This window comes from Antechinus flavipes, chromosome 2, assembly GCF_016432865.1.
Source record: "Antechinus flavipes isolate AdamAnt ecotype Samford, QLD, Australia chromosome 2, AdamAnt_v2, whole genome shotgun sequence".
NCBI classification, from domain to species: domain Eukaryota; kingdom Metazoa; phylum Chordata; class Mammalia; order Dasyuromorphia; family Dasyuridae; genus Antechinus; species Antechinus flavipes.
The window spans coordinates 499799766-499815798 of record NC_067399.1 but is presented as its reverse complement, the minus strand read 5'-3'; the positions used below and the strand labels follow the sequence as shown (position 1 = coordinate 499815798).

The following is a 16033-nucleotide window of genomic DNA, read 5'->3' as shown; positions in this document are numbered from 1 at the left end:
TTTCTCCATTTGTTACCAGTAAGTCTTCCCATGACCCTTCTGAATTCCTCATATTTATCACTTTTTACTGTACAATAGCACTTCACTACATTAATAAGCTACAATTTTCTTAGCGATCAAGCCATCACCCATTCTACAGACACCCAGTTTGCCTTCAATTTTCTGCTACTGATGAAGCGTAATTAATATTTTGGTATCTGGGAATCTAAATGTATTTGGACCTACTTATTTCAAAGATCAAGATGGCTTTTTCATCTTTGTCAATTTGATGGGTGTGGGATGAAATCTTACATTATATTTCTTCAATAATTTGCCCTATTTTTCTCCATAAGTTACTTATTGTTTTTTCTTAAACTGTTCAGATATTTTGACCATTTATCTACTGGGGAAATCTCTTACCTCTTAAAAGTTAAGTTCTCTTACTCTCCCCTTTTTCTTATTTCTTTGTTAAAAGAGATGACTTTCTGGGAGGAGAAAAAATAAATTATGTAAAAATGAGATATCAATAATAACTTAATTTTTAAAAATGACAGTTCCCTTCTGAAGGGAAATTTACTCCAAAAAATAGATTTGGAAAGGTTCTAAAAGGGAAAAACCTGGAAAATATACACACACACATATATGTGTGTATATATATGTATACACACATATATATATATATATTTAATTCAGTTAACTAGGTTTGACGCATCTATTATTTCCATTTCTCTCAGAATTGCATCTATCAGTTGTTTTAGGTTGTAAAACCTCCATTAAATAGTGAAGCCAATCAACAAACATTAAGTAAACTCCTGCTATGGGCTGCACACTGTGGTACTATGGACATTTAATTTGCCTAGTATAGTGCACAGTACAGCAGCTGATACCTGTGGATGACAGATAATATAATCTATTTGAAGATGAAAAGAGGGGTAGGGGGAAAAGAAGGGGAAAAGAAGGGGAAAGAGAAAGGTGAAAACAAGAAAAGGAAAGGTCTCTAAGAAGGTATCAAGTCTAAAAAGGGTTTTTAGATAGAATAAGAGTAAGGAACCTTTTTAAAAAGTGATGCTACTTATGTTTCTGTTAAGTTTATTTTTTTAAAAAAGTGTTGCTGACTCCAATTCTCCCAATATATCAGAGTGTTCTTAATGATTCTCACTGGATACATAGAAAGCAGCTTTCAAAAAAAAGGTAGAATATCATAGGGTAGAGCAAAGGAATCTCTAAGTAGCATTTTGAAATGGCAGCAGGGATTAGTCAACTACAAAGAATAATTTTTCAGATATATAAAATGGGAAGAATCAATCAGATGCTGGGGTAGGATCATTCTCTGGAGAACTGTAAATGGGCTCCTATCAAATTTGTCTTGTTTGGCTATAGGAGCTCTCAAATGTTCAGCTTCCAGACCACTTTAGCAGGACCTAAATCTCCAGGGATCACTTGGTAAATTTAATCCCACAAGAACTGTGCAAAAATTCCTCCAAATGGAGGAAATGGTGCTGCTTTTGGGGAAGCACCAATATAAGACAAGAGTGTAAAACTGCCAATTCTTACTAAAAAGGTCTATAACTGTACTTTTAAAAAATATTAATTTTGGGGGCCATTGACCACCTGGCAACCCCTTATATTCATTAGCAGTCCCTAGGTCACCTTCTGAGAAATGACCTTTGATGACTTCTCAATCTCAGAATTCCATGAGAATAAGAGCAAGAAAGGCAGAGAAATTTAAAATCTAATCTCTCTATTGAGACTCCAACATACAGCATATATCAATTAAATGAATCCTAATGCATTTAGAATCCATACCTAGGACTAATTCAGTTATGTAGAAAATAGGATAAGAAAATGTGAAGAGAGACAGAGAAAGACAAACTCTGAGAGGGTTGCTAGAAAGATGACATATATATTTATACAAATTCTGGGCACCTTGGGTGGGATAGGCTACCTGGTAGCATAGTGGATAGTGACAATGGCATGGTGGTCAAGAAAGGAAAACTCCAAGAATGGAGCAGAATGAGGACAGGACCCCTGGGAATGGTGTACTATCTCCTATAAATCACTATGGGTGATTTCCCCATATCTCACAGGGCTATGGAAAAATCATACATAGAAGAACAATACCTAAAGAAAACTCTCCTCTCCATTTCAGCTCTCTGAGGCAATGTCTGGTCACCTTGTCATAATCACTGCTTCTATATACATTTATTGTATTCAAATGTCCAATGCTATTTGTTTCAATCTCCCTTTACTATAACCCATCTTTCTGGGATTTATTTCCAGGAGAGCCAGCAAGACTTAATTATGGATAAAAGGAATAGGAATCTGTTCCTAATAAAGAGAACACCCAAATAATCCCCAAGTAACAGGTTGCTAACAGTGTGAATAGAGTGTTCAGTTGGGCTTTGCTACCTGAAATCCTAGGTAAACACCCACAAAGAGTTCCTTCTTTTTAAGCAGAAAGAAAAAGTCTGATCAAGAAAGATTCCCAAGCTGGGCAAAGAGAAGATCCCATCCTCCAACCCTCTCTAGCTCAGAGTTCAAAGAAAAGGAAGGCTGGAACAATTCATTTCCAGTCATTTTTCTGTAACAGTTTCTCAGGAAAGAACCACTGCTAAGAAGTTGGTTTTTAAGCTGGAAAAAGCCATTAGATTAGCTAGGTCTTAACCCAGAAAGAAGTCAGGAGTCATGGACCCACAAACACACAGAAATGCAGGCTGCTCCTCCCCTCCTGCCCATATGTGCCTATAAATTGGAAAGGTGCAAAGGCAGATGCTGACGGAGTCAGTGCTTTCATTTTCTTCTAGTTGGAGGGAGGTGAAAGAAGGAGGCTGTATTCCTCCTGCAGAACCCACCAGGTACCATTAAGCCACTTCCAAGCCAATGGGAGATAGCCCCAGGCCACCTGCACCCAAGAGTGGGATGAGTCAGCTGGGAGGGGGCTCGTGCTTCCTGACTGGATCCTCTCCCCACTTCCCTTGCACCCCGAGAAAGAGCCACACCCTCTGCTCGATACAGAAGTGAGATCTTTCCTCTAGAGATTGATTGAGCTGATTAGTCTCATGCCAAATTTTAGCTCTCAAGTGATTCTTAAAAGTTACATTCAAGTCTCTTGAAACAGGTTTTCCTTTTTAGCCAACTTATGAAGGAAGCTCTGGCATTTTACACGATGAGAACGTTGAGTAAGAGGTGCCAATTTCCTCCTCTTATCAACCCCCTTTCACCAAAGCTAGCATGTGTTCCAAACACAGACACACCAGCCTCTTTTTTCCTCTCTCCAAGCTGCTCGACCATTGCTTTGGTATAAGGACAGCCATGGGGCTCAAATCCCCTCTGCCAACTAGCTATAGAGGATGATTAGCAAGAGATCCTGCAACTAGATGTTCTAGAAAGCTCCCTCTCCTAGACTACCCAGAGACAAGAAATGGTCCTATTTCCCAGTCAAAAGGAACATAAGTTTCGGTGAAAGCCTATTAGAGATAGTACCTTCAGATCTATATAACCAAACCTCTGGGAATGCATATACTGAGTCACCAGATAGCCTGCCCTGACAAGCAAGGCGAAACAAGTCTGCTAGGGAAAAAAAGATAGCTTCCAAGAGTGGTTCCAAATGAATGTTTCTTCTCCAAGTAAACTAAGGCTTTCCTAGATGGATAATGAAATACCCAAATGGTGTAGCCTCTTCTCCCTTCATGCCCTTGGGGAACGGGACAAAACTATTCTTCCATCAGTTCAGAATAATCTTGAATTTGACATAGAGGCTTTGTGAAGGCAGGTCCAATGCTTTCTGGCTCCAGAAACCTACAATCTCTCCTTACTGTGGTCCTAACTTTCAGTGACAAGACTGACTACCCTTCATCTGATACTGGAAGCAGCTTCCTGATGCCAATAGTAAGTAAAGGCAAGTTCTCAGGGATCCTATTACAGAAAGACTTGTTAGAATGATGCAAGAGGAGTGAGATCAAAGCCCGTCTTTCACACCAGCTGATGATCAAGCCATTCGTCATCCCTCATCATTTCTTAAAGACCTGGCATTTAGGACTCTGGGGGCATCCAGGTGGCATGTGAAAGCCATGGAATTTTACCACCACTTTTACTCTATTTAAACGCCACTCTGGGTGTGAAGCTAAATTGCATTAATACATTTAATCTTGAGGTTTCAAGCACTCCAGAGACCTTTAAACACAAACGCTCACTTGTGTAAAACAGTAAGGGAACATTAGCAAAAAAATCCAAAAGGAGCAAAAACTTGTCTAATTATAATAAAAGGGCTCAATCCTTCTTGAAATTGCTCCCACCCACCCACCCACCCCCACCCCCCTTCAAAAAAGAACTCAGCCCCTCAATGACATCACTAAAGAACATACAATATCACCCCATCCAGTCCTACAAGGGCAGCTCAGCAACTTCCATAATGTGATGGAGCCCTGGATTTGGTGTTAGGAGCCTCAAGTGCCCATCCCCCTCTGCGACTTGTGACCTGAGAACTTTTATCTCCTCAGGACTCAGTTCCTCAACTGTTAAATATGGGAGTTGGACTAGATCTGATTGTCTTAATGATCTTAAGAATTATCATTTATAGACACGTAAGGGTCTAGACATTCATCTGTGCTTCTAGAAAAACAAAACTGGGTTCAGGTACCTTATAAATCAGAAAACCAAGGGTAAATGTGGATTCAGCAGAGATTCTGCTAGAGAAGGAATTAGGGATTGACAACACAGGCAAGAATTGGATTTCCTGAAGGATCTCTAACAATATGTATCCCACTTTAGAAGATAGGAACAAGCATCAAAGAAGAGTGAATACCAAAGGAGGGTTACAATAAACCTTTGAAAAACAACCTTAACCATTCTCCTATTGATAAATGGTCAAAGGATATGAACAGACAATTTTCAGATGAAGAAATTGAAACTATTACCACTCACATGAAAGAGTGTTCCAAATCACTATTGATCAGAGAAATGCAAATTAAGACAACTCTGAGATACCACTACACACCTGTCAGATTGGCTAAGATGACAGGAAAAAATGATGAATGTTGGAGGGGATGCGGGAAAACTGGGACACTGATGCATTGTTGATGGAACTGTGAACGAATCCAACCATTCTGGAGAGCAATCTGGAATTATGCCCAAAAAGTTATCAAACTGTGCATACCCTTTGATCCAGCAGTGCTACTTCTGGGCTTATATCCCAAAGAAATATTAAAGAAGGGAAAGGGACTTGTATGTGCCAAAATGTTTGCGGCAGCCCTGTTTGTAGTGGCTAGAAACTGGAAATTGAATGGATGCCCATCAATTGGAGAATGGCTGGGTAAATTGTGGTATATGAATGTTATGGAATATTATTGTTCTGTAAGAAATGACCAGCAGGATGAATACAGAGAGGCTTGGAGAGACTTACATGAACTGATGCTGAGTGAAATGAGCAGAACCAGGAGATCATGATACACTTCAACAATACTGTATGAGGATGTATTCTGACGGAAGTGGATTTCTTTGACAAAGAGACCTAACTCAGTTTCAATTGATAAATAATGGACAGAAGCAGCTACACCCAAAGAAAGAACACTGGGAAATGAATGTAAACTATTTGCATTTTTGTTTTTCTTCCCGGGTTATTTTTATCTTCTGAATCTAATTCTCCCTGTGCAACAAGAGAACTGTTCGGTTCTGCAAACCCATATTATATCTAGGATATATAGCAACATATTTAACATATATAGGACTGCTTGCCACCTAGGGGAGGGAGTGGAGGGAGGGAGGGGAAAAATCGGAACAGAAGCGAGTGCAAGGGATAATGTATTAAAAAAAATTACCCTGGCATGGGTTCTGTCAGTAAAGTTATTATAAAACAAAAGAAAAAGAAAGAAAAACAACCTTAAGCAAGAAGAGAAATCCTAAGAATAACATACAAGAGCAAAGGATTTTGTAGCTATTCCTCGATCTCTCCAAACTACCACGTACTCCTCCCTCCATAAATAACAGAAATTTCTCCACAGAAGAACACACTAAGTATCCCCAACCAAAATAATATATTGATATGCTTTATAAGTATCAACAAGGCTTTATTCTTTCATTAGGGGATGAAACCTCTGGACGATTTCCCACCATCATCCAAGAAATGACTCTCAAGCTAGCCACACTCTCCCATCTTTAAAAATGTAAATACTAGAAATTTAAAAATATATATCTGTCGGTAAGACAAAAGTGACCACAACCAAAATGTCCTCTGGGATGAGAATTTTGCTATCAGGGACTGTTTTGTTCTCAGAGGAAATCACACTGCCAAGCTAGACACAGCAATACTCTTTCCCTGGCCACCAGCATTTGCTTCTCAAGGAAAGCAATATGAGCTGGAACTTATACTGGTTCAGCCAGGATGTCCGTAGCTGTTAGAAGGAATTCTTACCCAAGAAAAGCAAGATGCTCTGCTTCCTGCCTGCCCTCCCTGCTGAGAGGGATGGCATAGATTACAGCCCCTAGCCTCTGCTTCCTTGGGGATAGAGAGTGCCTAGAAAACAAGCAGGAAACTCCTGCTGGGTAGGACGAAGATTGAGTGACCTTGTTCCTAATAAAGCAAGAAAGTCTGAGAAATCACACTAGACTTACATGATTTCTTTTCTGCTGTTCCAAATCTTCCTGACAAAAACCAAAATCCAGATCTGGGACCAGGAAAAAAAAGGCAGTATTCCAGCCAAAGACCCTTAGAAAGACTCTTCAGGATGAGCTCTCAAAGACCCATTCTGTATAACTGAATCTATGTAAAAGATCTCTCAATATACATAATTTTTGCATTTAAGCAGTACAGTAATAACTAGATAGAGGATAAAATCAAAGAAAGAGAACTACTGTCCTTTACTTCTAATTTCTACCAGAACTCCAGAATAATAACATAACAGATACCAGAGGACTATAGAGATTGTTGTCCTTTGCCCTCTGCTAAACCCGAGCCAGGCATAAAATGCTGCAGTTCTTTTCCCTCCCGTGCTTAGAGAACCAATAAAATTTAACCGGCTCCTGCCTTTGAGGCTTAAACGTCATAAGAAAGGGAGTCAGGGCACTTACCTTACAGCTGGTTTTGCTATCTATACTTCAATCCTCTGTGCTGGAGTTGGACAGCATCTGTATGGACTGGATTCTGATTCGGTTCTGAAGCGCCACATTCCCCAAGCGCCATGGAAGCAGCCCCCCTGTAAGGAAATAAAAGCTATTATCAATAAAGGAGGGAGCAGGAACCATCAGTCCAAACCAGATAAGTGAGAAGATCAGAACTCTACCATCCAGAGCTCTTCTCAACTTACTGTGACATCTTAAACTGAATCAACCTGTACCTCAGTGTCCCTTTTAGCTATAAAATAGGAACATAATCTTTACTTATAGCCATATCACAAAGGAATAAGGTCCTAGCTAGTTACTCTAAATGAAAAAAAAAATCATTCCAGGAATTTTTACTGCCAAAATTTCCTAAGAAAGATGGTATATTCCATAGCAAGGAAAGACAAGCTTCAAATAGCAGGAATGCTATCAGGTTGGGTTTAGAAGTTAGAGAAGAGATGATTTAGGAAATGATTCCTTCTGAGACACAAAAGAAATCAAAGCAGAATCAAAGTCCTAAAGCACACTGATTCTGAGGTGTTAAAAGTTGCTCCCTCTCAAATTATCGTAAATTTTTTTATCTACATACATGTAAGCTCCTTAGAAGGCAAGGCCTGTTCATTTTTGTCTTTGTTTCTCTCCCCAGTGTCTTGCACACAATAGGTATTCAAACATTTTTTCATGTAATCTGCTCTGTATACACACAAGTATTTAATAAATGTTTGGTAAATGAATCACAGAATCTCAAGAGTTTGAAAAGATCTCAAAGGTCATCTAACCCAACCTACATTAGCAAATCATCCCTGACATGTGTTTCTCCAGTGCCTACCAGAAGACATCTAATGATAGAACAAAGAACTATGACTGCTTGAGGAAGCTCCTACTTTTAGATGACTTTGATTTGTAGAAAGTTTTGCATTTTATCAAACTAAAATCTTGTCTTTCTGTAATTTCTATCCATTACCACTATTAGTTTTACCCTCTAGAACAAAAATAAATTTAAACCTCCTTTCACCCACTTGAAGAAAGCCAGCAAGTCTCTCCTAAATTTTCTCTGCTCAGTTACCAGGAAGCTAGAAAACACTGCTTGCTCTATCTGTGTCTATGACTGGTGAGTCTTAAGACAGAATGTTTGAAGATGTTCCAGTAGTTAAGAAAGATAGTGTTAATTCAACCCTGTGAACCCAACCTTATGAGATGTGGGGAGTTATTTTCCATTCAGAGGAATGTTCTGAGGAAAATGAAATAACTTTTTAAGAGCCCCCTCGCATCCCAATAAAGTAAGGTTGAAACAATTTCACCTTGCTTAATTACTAAGATGTCCTAATATAGTCTGTCTTAAGACTGGACAGTGAAAGGCAATGAGTACACGCACACACACAGAGCATCACTTCAACCTCATTTCCTCTGGGACAAACCATCTGTCCCTCCACACCCAAACACTTTGGCTTATGGGAAGAATTTGACCTTCATGCCTGTGATGCTAATATGACCCTGCCATCTGCATTGCCAGGCTCTGCAGAACTGTCCTCTCATGACAGCTTCTGAAATACCAGCTCTCTCTACAAAGACGACATCAGACCCCACTATTCTCTAATCAGAATACTTAGCTGACCACCTGAATTTTCAGAAAAGAACTAATATGGTATAGTAGAAAGATCACTGGATGGTGTTAGATGATCTGCAACTTACTAATTATGCAACTTTCTGTAAATTGCTTCCTTATTCTAACATTCATATTGCTCGCCTGCAAAATAAAAGAATTAAACTAAATATAATTTAAAGTTGTCCATTTCAGATCTAATACATAATCCTGTGAGGCTCAGGTACTTACTGGGAAGAAGCATAGATGCTTCACACAGATACAACAAATGCTAAATTTGACTGGAAAGAAGAAACCACAAGAAGATTTATTTAAACCATGTATCAATTTCAACTTAATGCATGTTTTCTTTCCCATTTATTCTGTCAAATCCTAATGCAAAGGCTTCCATGAGAGCAGGGCACAGAAGACTTTCAAGGACTTTCCCAAATAGAATTACCCTAAATCTCTCTCCTTAGACCAGAAGTTGAGGTCTCCCATCAGTTGAGTGATCACCAAAAAAATTCTGCAACAAATTTTAAGTACCCAATGACCTAACAGGTAGTCCTTGACAAATGGAACAAGATCCTTATCCAAATCTTGTCTTCCAAAATCCCAAAGGAAAGAAAAAAAAGCAATGGTTGAGGAGTTTAAAAAAAAAAAAAAAAAAGCACTAACTCAACCCTCAGAAAAGACTTAAGGGAATATAATCACTGTCTTCATATATGTGTATACGTGTGTGGGATGTGTTTGACTTCATGAAACAAAATTAGGTACAATGAGAAATTATAGGAAGTTCTGTAATCCTTAAGAAAACTTCCTAACAATAAGAGTTATCCAAAAATTGAACAGGATGCTTCAAAGGAAAGTGAATTCTACATCACTAGGAGATCTTCAAGGGAAGACTGGCTTTCATTTCTGGAGAAATGTGGTGGACCAATATTCATGCTTCAGCTGGAGATCAGATTAGATGACCCCTGAGTTTCTCCCACTTTAAAGACTACAACCTGTGAATTACTAGCACTAAGGCCTCTCCAACACAGCACCCCCTTCCAGGTTCCCTCCCTAATTTAGCGCTCTTCCAAGGGGGTGGGGGGGGAAGACCAGGTCCCTAATACCTTAAGCAATACCAAAGGCTCTGCACACTGGGCTGGGCCCGAGAGGGAGAGGAGTGGAGAAACAATTTTTTATCCTACCCACAGTGCTGAGCAGACCCTGCCATTACTCCCCAGGAGAGAGGTATTAACCAAACACCACCCCTCTGTGGGACTCAGTTTCCCTCTCTGTAAATGATGGGATTGTAGATGATCTCCCAGATCCTTGCCAGCGTGGAAATCGTGCGATGCTGAATCTGGGGGAACCACCGACCAACCTCACAGCATATTTAGGGAAGGGGAGTGGAAAGAAAAATTTAAGAGCTCCCCCTTCACCCTGTCTCCGAGATGGGGACGCTCCAAACCTAAGCAATACCCTTTCCATAGGGTCAAGAGATTTCTGAAACTGAGTGACGATCTCCAAAGCAAAATGATCCCCGAACTGGAAGAAATCCCCTAAAGAGAACGCCGCCCCCAAACTAGGTGACGCGCCCAAAGTAAAAGGACTCAATAATGCCAGGTGACAGCTCCAAAGCAAAAGAAGGCTATGCAAGAGGAAGGGCTGGGTAACACTCCAAAAGGAAAAGGCGGGGGAGAGCCTGAGGAAGGGAACGCGCCTGGCACCTCCCTTTCTCCCCTAGGCGCCTAGGACAGAGTTCCGTCACCTCCTAACGTGGAAGCCCTTTTCCGGCCCAGGCTAGGGGGTAACTGAGACAGCGCTGCCCCCGTCTGCTTCCCGGCCCCGGGACCCCGGCCCCAGCACTTACGCCGCAGAGCCCGGCAGCCTCCCGGCGCCCTTCCGCGATTCGGTCCCCGCCGGCTCCTCCGGCCGGCGGCTCCTTTTGTTTGTCCCCTCACTGCACCACTCGGGCTCCTCCGCCCCGGACGTGACGTCACCTACGGCGCACGCCATGGGAGGGTAGCCGGGGATGAAGAAGGGAGGAGAACAGCCACTCCCACTACCTTATGAAAAAGTAGAGTGGGGGAGGGGAGAACGAAGAGGCGTAGCCATATTTGTGAAGGGCTTTCAGACAACCCAGTCTCCCTGAAAGCGTCATCTTACTTGAGGGCGGATGTTTGGGGGAAAAAAAAAAAAAAACTAGCGGAACGCAGTTAAAGGGACAGTAACGCCAGATTAGTCTGACTCTTGCTTGGGAGAAAGTGAGGTCTTTGCTATCCAAACTTTCTCCTCCTCTGCAGCCTCGAGCGCTTGGGCTCACGGTGAGTAGCTGTTCCGGACCCGTGGAAACTGTAGGAGAAATGCATACCTACATGCTTACGTACCTGGAGCCTCTAAAGATAAGGTGTGCAAGTGCTAAGCGGGTCCTATGCCTGTCACGTGGAAGTGCAAATGCACAAGCTGGGTACCGGGTAGAGCCGGAGAAACCTCGGGGCGCCGGTGACCCCCAGCCACCCGAGCTGGGCTCTTTGCTTTCTGGGCTCCGTGAGGAGGATCGGAAACTGCCCGGTCCTAGAAACCAAGAAACCTGGGTTCTAAACCGCCGGTTCTGCCTAAGCTGGTGGTGCGACCTTGGGCCTGGCCACTTACCCTTTCTAGGTCACTATATTGTAATGTCCAATGGCAGTCACTGGTCGTCACCTTTATCATCATAATAGCTCCTATATATCCTGTGCTTTTCAAACCCTAAAGCGCTTTCCCTCCCCACTCCCATTAATTAATTAATTCATTCAAAAAGCCTTGATTACCGTGCCGACTCTGTTATGATGGGGCTGCAGAGTCCCACTCTGACCAACTCTTGCCTTCAAGGGGCCATTGCATTCTTTGGAGGGAAACTACAAGAACGAATATAAGTAAATTGTATCCGAGGAAGGATTTGTATTTATGTCTTTCTGAGTCAAGGTCTAGTGCTCTGAGTGCTGCATCACTTAGCAGCTCCTGTTTGTGGTAAATGCAACTCGGAAGATAGAATGCTGGGCCTGGAATAAGGAAACATGAGCTCAAATATGACCTCAGACCCACTAGCTGTGTGACCCTGGGCAAGTCACTTAGCCCTGTCTGCCTCGGTTTCCTCATCTGTAAAATGAACTGGAGAAGGAAATGTCAAACCACTCCAGGATCTTCACCAAGAAAACCCCAAATGGGATCGTGAAGTCAGATTCGGCTAAATAACAATAAAGAGGGAATAGGGTGGGAGAATCATGAGGAATTTGAAGGAATCAGGATGGATTTTCTGTAGGATCCACTATCCCACCAGTTACTAATTCCTCTTTGATTCACTCCCCCTAGCCGTCACTTGCAAGAGCCTGTTGATTCTCCTCTAGACAATATCTCATATTCATTCCTCCAAAGTCACAATTCTTCAGTCTCACTGTCTTGAACTATTGCAATTCAACCCCTCATGTCTCTCTCTTCTCCAAACCATGCTGCATCCTCACTGCCAAAGTGATATTCCTAAAGCCAGGCCTGAGCATGTTCCTTCAGAATTCAAGTCTGTCTCCTACCCAGACCTTTCCTGATCATCCCCTTTGAATAAATCATAAATGAATTTTCATCTCCATTTTACAGCTAAGGAAACTGAAGCTTAGCAAAATCATTGTGGTTCTCCTGTTTATACCTTAAAATTTCTGTCTCTCTAACTACCCTCAAGGTTAAAGTGGTTGCTGGCCTTAATAACTAATAAGGTTCCTTTTTATATTTAACCTACATTATTTTCATATTTCATGAATATTTCATAAATATTCTATGGATACATAGATTTTTGAATGATATATGAAGATCCTCTTGCAATCCACCACCAGTAGCAGCTTGGAATCCCTGTAGAACATTGCTGATCTATCCCTGTAGAATATTGCTGATCTATTTCATTAAGTTTAGCAAACATTTATTAAGTACTACTATGTTCTAAGTTCTAAGAATACAAACAAATTAGTCCTTGCCCTCAAGAAATATATATTCTACTAGAAATGTTTCAATAGCTTGACATTTACATAGTACTTTAAGGTTTAAAAACATTTTATATTATTTTACCTAAGCCTCACAACAACCAGATGTAATGTAGCTATTACAACAGTTTTATCCCAATTTTCTGGATGAGGAAACTGAAGCTCTTTAGTTTTCTTATTAATGCTTCACATGACTTCACATATATAACAAGTCTCATATTGCTTGCCTGAAGTGGAGAGAGGGAGAGAAATTAGAGTTCAAAATTTAAAAATAAAAATAAAAGAATATTTAAAAAAATAAAAATAAATCTCAAATAAGAACATAATATTAAAAAAAGAAAGAAAGAAAGAAAACTTGGAAAATTTGACTTCAAATCCTGCCTAAACCCCTTACTAACTGTGTAACCCTGGGCAAGTTACTTAATCTGCCTCGATTTGCTCATCTGTAAAATCGAAGCTTATAGTGGCACCTACCTTGCAGGTTTGTTGTGAGGATGCAGTGAAATAATATTTGTAAAGCCCTTTGCAAATCTTAAAGAGCTACATAAATGCTAGTTATTGTCTAGTAAGATCTATTAAGAGTAAAAGCAGAATTATTCCCCATATTCCTTCTAGATTTAAGTCCGGCTTTCATCCCACTATACCCAGATGCCATTTGAATTTTTCTTTGGTGATTATCTTTCTGGAGTTGACAGATAACTAGCCTACTGTAGATATTTTACTTTAATTCCTGTTCTCAGAGCTTTGTTGATTCAGAATCCCAGTCCCAGTAGAGAGCAAGAGGGAAGAGAGAGGCAGAGAAAAAAAGAGAGATAAACACACAGGTGTCCCTCTGCTGGGACTTAGAGTAACAACAAAAGATTTGAGTCTCACCTAATAATTCTTTTTTACTAAAGATTCTACATTTCTGATGTCCAGAATTTGCCTAATTACTATGTGGTATGTGCATTTGAATTAGTAGAAGAATATCTAGATTCTAGATTCTAATGAATTTTAAATTTTATCAGTATTTGATTAGAAGATGTCTATGGTATGGAAGGGGGAATTAGATTTGAATGTCTCGGCATTTTCTCTAGCTGTCTAACACAATCCTCTCTGCCTCCATTCCCATAAAATGAGGGGTGAATACACTAGAAAATCTGTCTTTTAAGTCCCTTTCCAATTTTAATATCCGATGGTTCATACTTTAATTCCCTAGTCCTCCTTGGGGAAATATTTATAAATGATTTAACTTCCATTATCATTCCAGGAAAAGTGTTATTCTCACACCTGAGGGTAAACACTATCTCTTCTACAGCATCACTCTTTTGCCCGGAAGACCTAATTTTTCCCTTGGAATACTTATACGAGTGCTTACATTTCACCTCTTGGCTTCTGGAGTTACTTAATTTGACTCTTTTCTTTCTGAAACCTAAAGGAGTTATTTACAGGTGACTGATTGTTCAACTAATCTGTAATGTCACTGTGCTCTTCCTCTACATTTAATCTCTTAATCAACAAATATTTCACTTGCTGACGAATTAATGTCTTTAAAGTTTATTAAATGTGCTCAGGTCTGCAAAAGATATAGAATTATGTAATACATAAGATTGAAAGCTGATTCTTAAGCATTGAGTACCTGGCTCTTTCCTGGAGGAAAGCAAGCAGAATGATGAAAGGATTCAAAACTATGTAATATGAAAAGCAACTGTTGGAATTGGGGATATTTTAGCCCAGGAAGGAGATTTTAAAGAAATTTTCCCCCAATTCCATGAAAAAACAATTTTTAACATTTATTTTTAAAAGTTTTGGGTTCTAAATTCCCTGCTTCCCTCCCACTTCTTACCCCTCTTTAAAAGAGCAAGCAATTTGATACAGGTTATACATGTGCAATCATGCAAACCATCTCTATATTAAGTCATATTGTATTAGACAGATCCCTAAAAATGCATGGAAAAAGTAAAATATTTTGATCTGCATTCAGATGCCATCAGTTTTTTTCTCTAGAAGTAGAAAGCATTTTTTATAAGTCCCTAGGAATTGTCTTAGTATTGCTTTGTATTGCTGAGAATAGCTAAGTTATTCATAGTTGATCATCATACAATCTACTGTTACTATATACAATGTTCTCTTGGTTCTGCTCACTTCACTTTGCATCAATTTATATCTTTTTCTAAAAGCATTCTGCTCATCATATAGCACAATAGTATTACATCACAATCGTATACCACAATTTGTTCAACTATTTCCAAATTGATGGGCATCCTCTGAATTTCCAATTCTTTCCTACCACAAAAATAACTGCTATAAATATTTTTGTACATATAGGTCCTTTTCCACTAAAAAAAAAAATCTCTTTGTCATACAGACTTACAAGTATTATTGCTGGGTCAAAAGGTATGCACAATTTTATAGCTTTTTGGAAGTAGTTCCAAATTGTTTTTCAGAATGGTTAGATCAGCTCACACCTCCCCTAACAGTGCATTTGTGTCCCAATTTTCACACATTCCCTCCAACATTTGTAATTTTCCTTTTCTCTTATATTCTCCAATCTTATATAGGTGTGAAGTGGTACCTGAGCATTATTTTAATTTGTATTTCTCTAATCAATAATGATTTAAAGTATTTTTTCAGATAGTTATAGATAGCTTTGATTAGTCATCTAAACAATGCTTATTGATATCCTTTGAACATTTACCAATATATTTTTAGAAAATTGACTCTGTTCTCTATGTATTTGAGAAATGAGGCCTTTACCAAAGAAATTTATTAACATTTCCTTCAGTTTTCTGCTTTTCTTCTGATTTTTGGCTGCATTTGATTTTTTTTTGTATAGAACCTAATTGAATATAATTGAAATTATTCCTTTTATATCTTGTAATGCCGTCAATCTCTTGTTTGGTCATAAATTCTTCCCTTATCCTTTACAGATCTATTCTATTGCTATTCTATGCTTATGTTATCACTTCTTATGTCTAAATCATTTATCCATTTTGACCTTATTTTGATTTATACTGTGAGTTGTTGGTCTATACCTAGATTTTACCAAACTATTATTTGGTTTTTCCAGCAAATTTTGCCAAATATTTAGTTCTTGTTACAAAAAGTGGGATCTTTATGTTTATCAAATAACAAATTATTATAATCATTATCTCAAAGTACCTCGAACAAGATTTATTTATTTAAAGTATCCACAGTATGTAGAAAGAGTATTGGAAATGGTGTCAGAATAAAATAAGTTCAATTTTACCTGATCTTTGTGACATATTACTGTAATCTTTCTAGTATTTAATTTAAATTTTTTGCATTAATATTCATTAGAGAAATTGGTCTATAGTTTTCTTTTTCTGTTTTAGGTATCAACATCATATTTGTGTCATAAAAGTAATTTGCTAGGACT

General features: G+C 39.2%; 2 protein-coding genes across 6 annotated transcripts in view; one reads left to right on the top strand and one right to left on the bottom strand.

Annotated features, from left to right (window-relative positions):
• The window catches only part of LRRC8A (leucine rich repeat containing 8 VRAC subunit A), a 38572-nt gene extending 27958 nt beyond the window's left edge, over nt 1-10614 (bottom strand). The window contains exons 1-2 of the mRNA XM_051980130.1: nt 10518-10614; nt 7045-7169 (exon numbers count right to left, since the gene is read on the bottom strand). The gene's annotated coding sequence lies outside the window, so the exon portion shown is untranslated. The remainder of the gene's footprint in view (nt 1-7044; nt 7170-10517) is intronic.
• A 213-nt stretch (nt 10615-10827) lies between these two features.
• Nucleotides 10828-16033, top strand: part of KYAT1 (kynurenine aminotransferase 1) — a 63566-nt gene continuing 58360 nt past the window's right edge. For 3 of the 5 annotated variants that reach the window (XM_051980134.1, XM_051980132.1, XM_051980133.1), the window contains exon 1: nt 10828-10971. The gene's annotated coding sequence lies outside the window, so the exon portion shown is untranslated. Of the gene's footprint in view, nt 10972-11035; nt 11055-16033 lie in introns of those variants that run through there. The other 2 variants (XM_051980135.1, XM_051980131.1) reach the window with 1 other exon arrangement.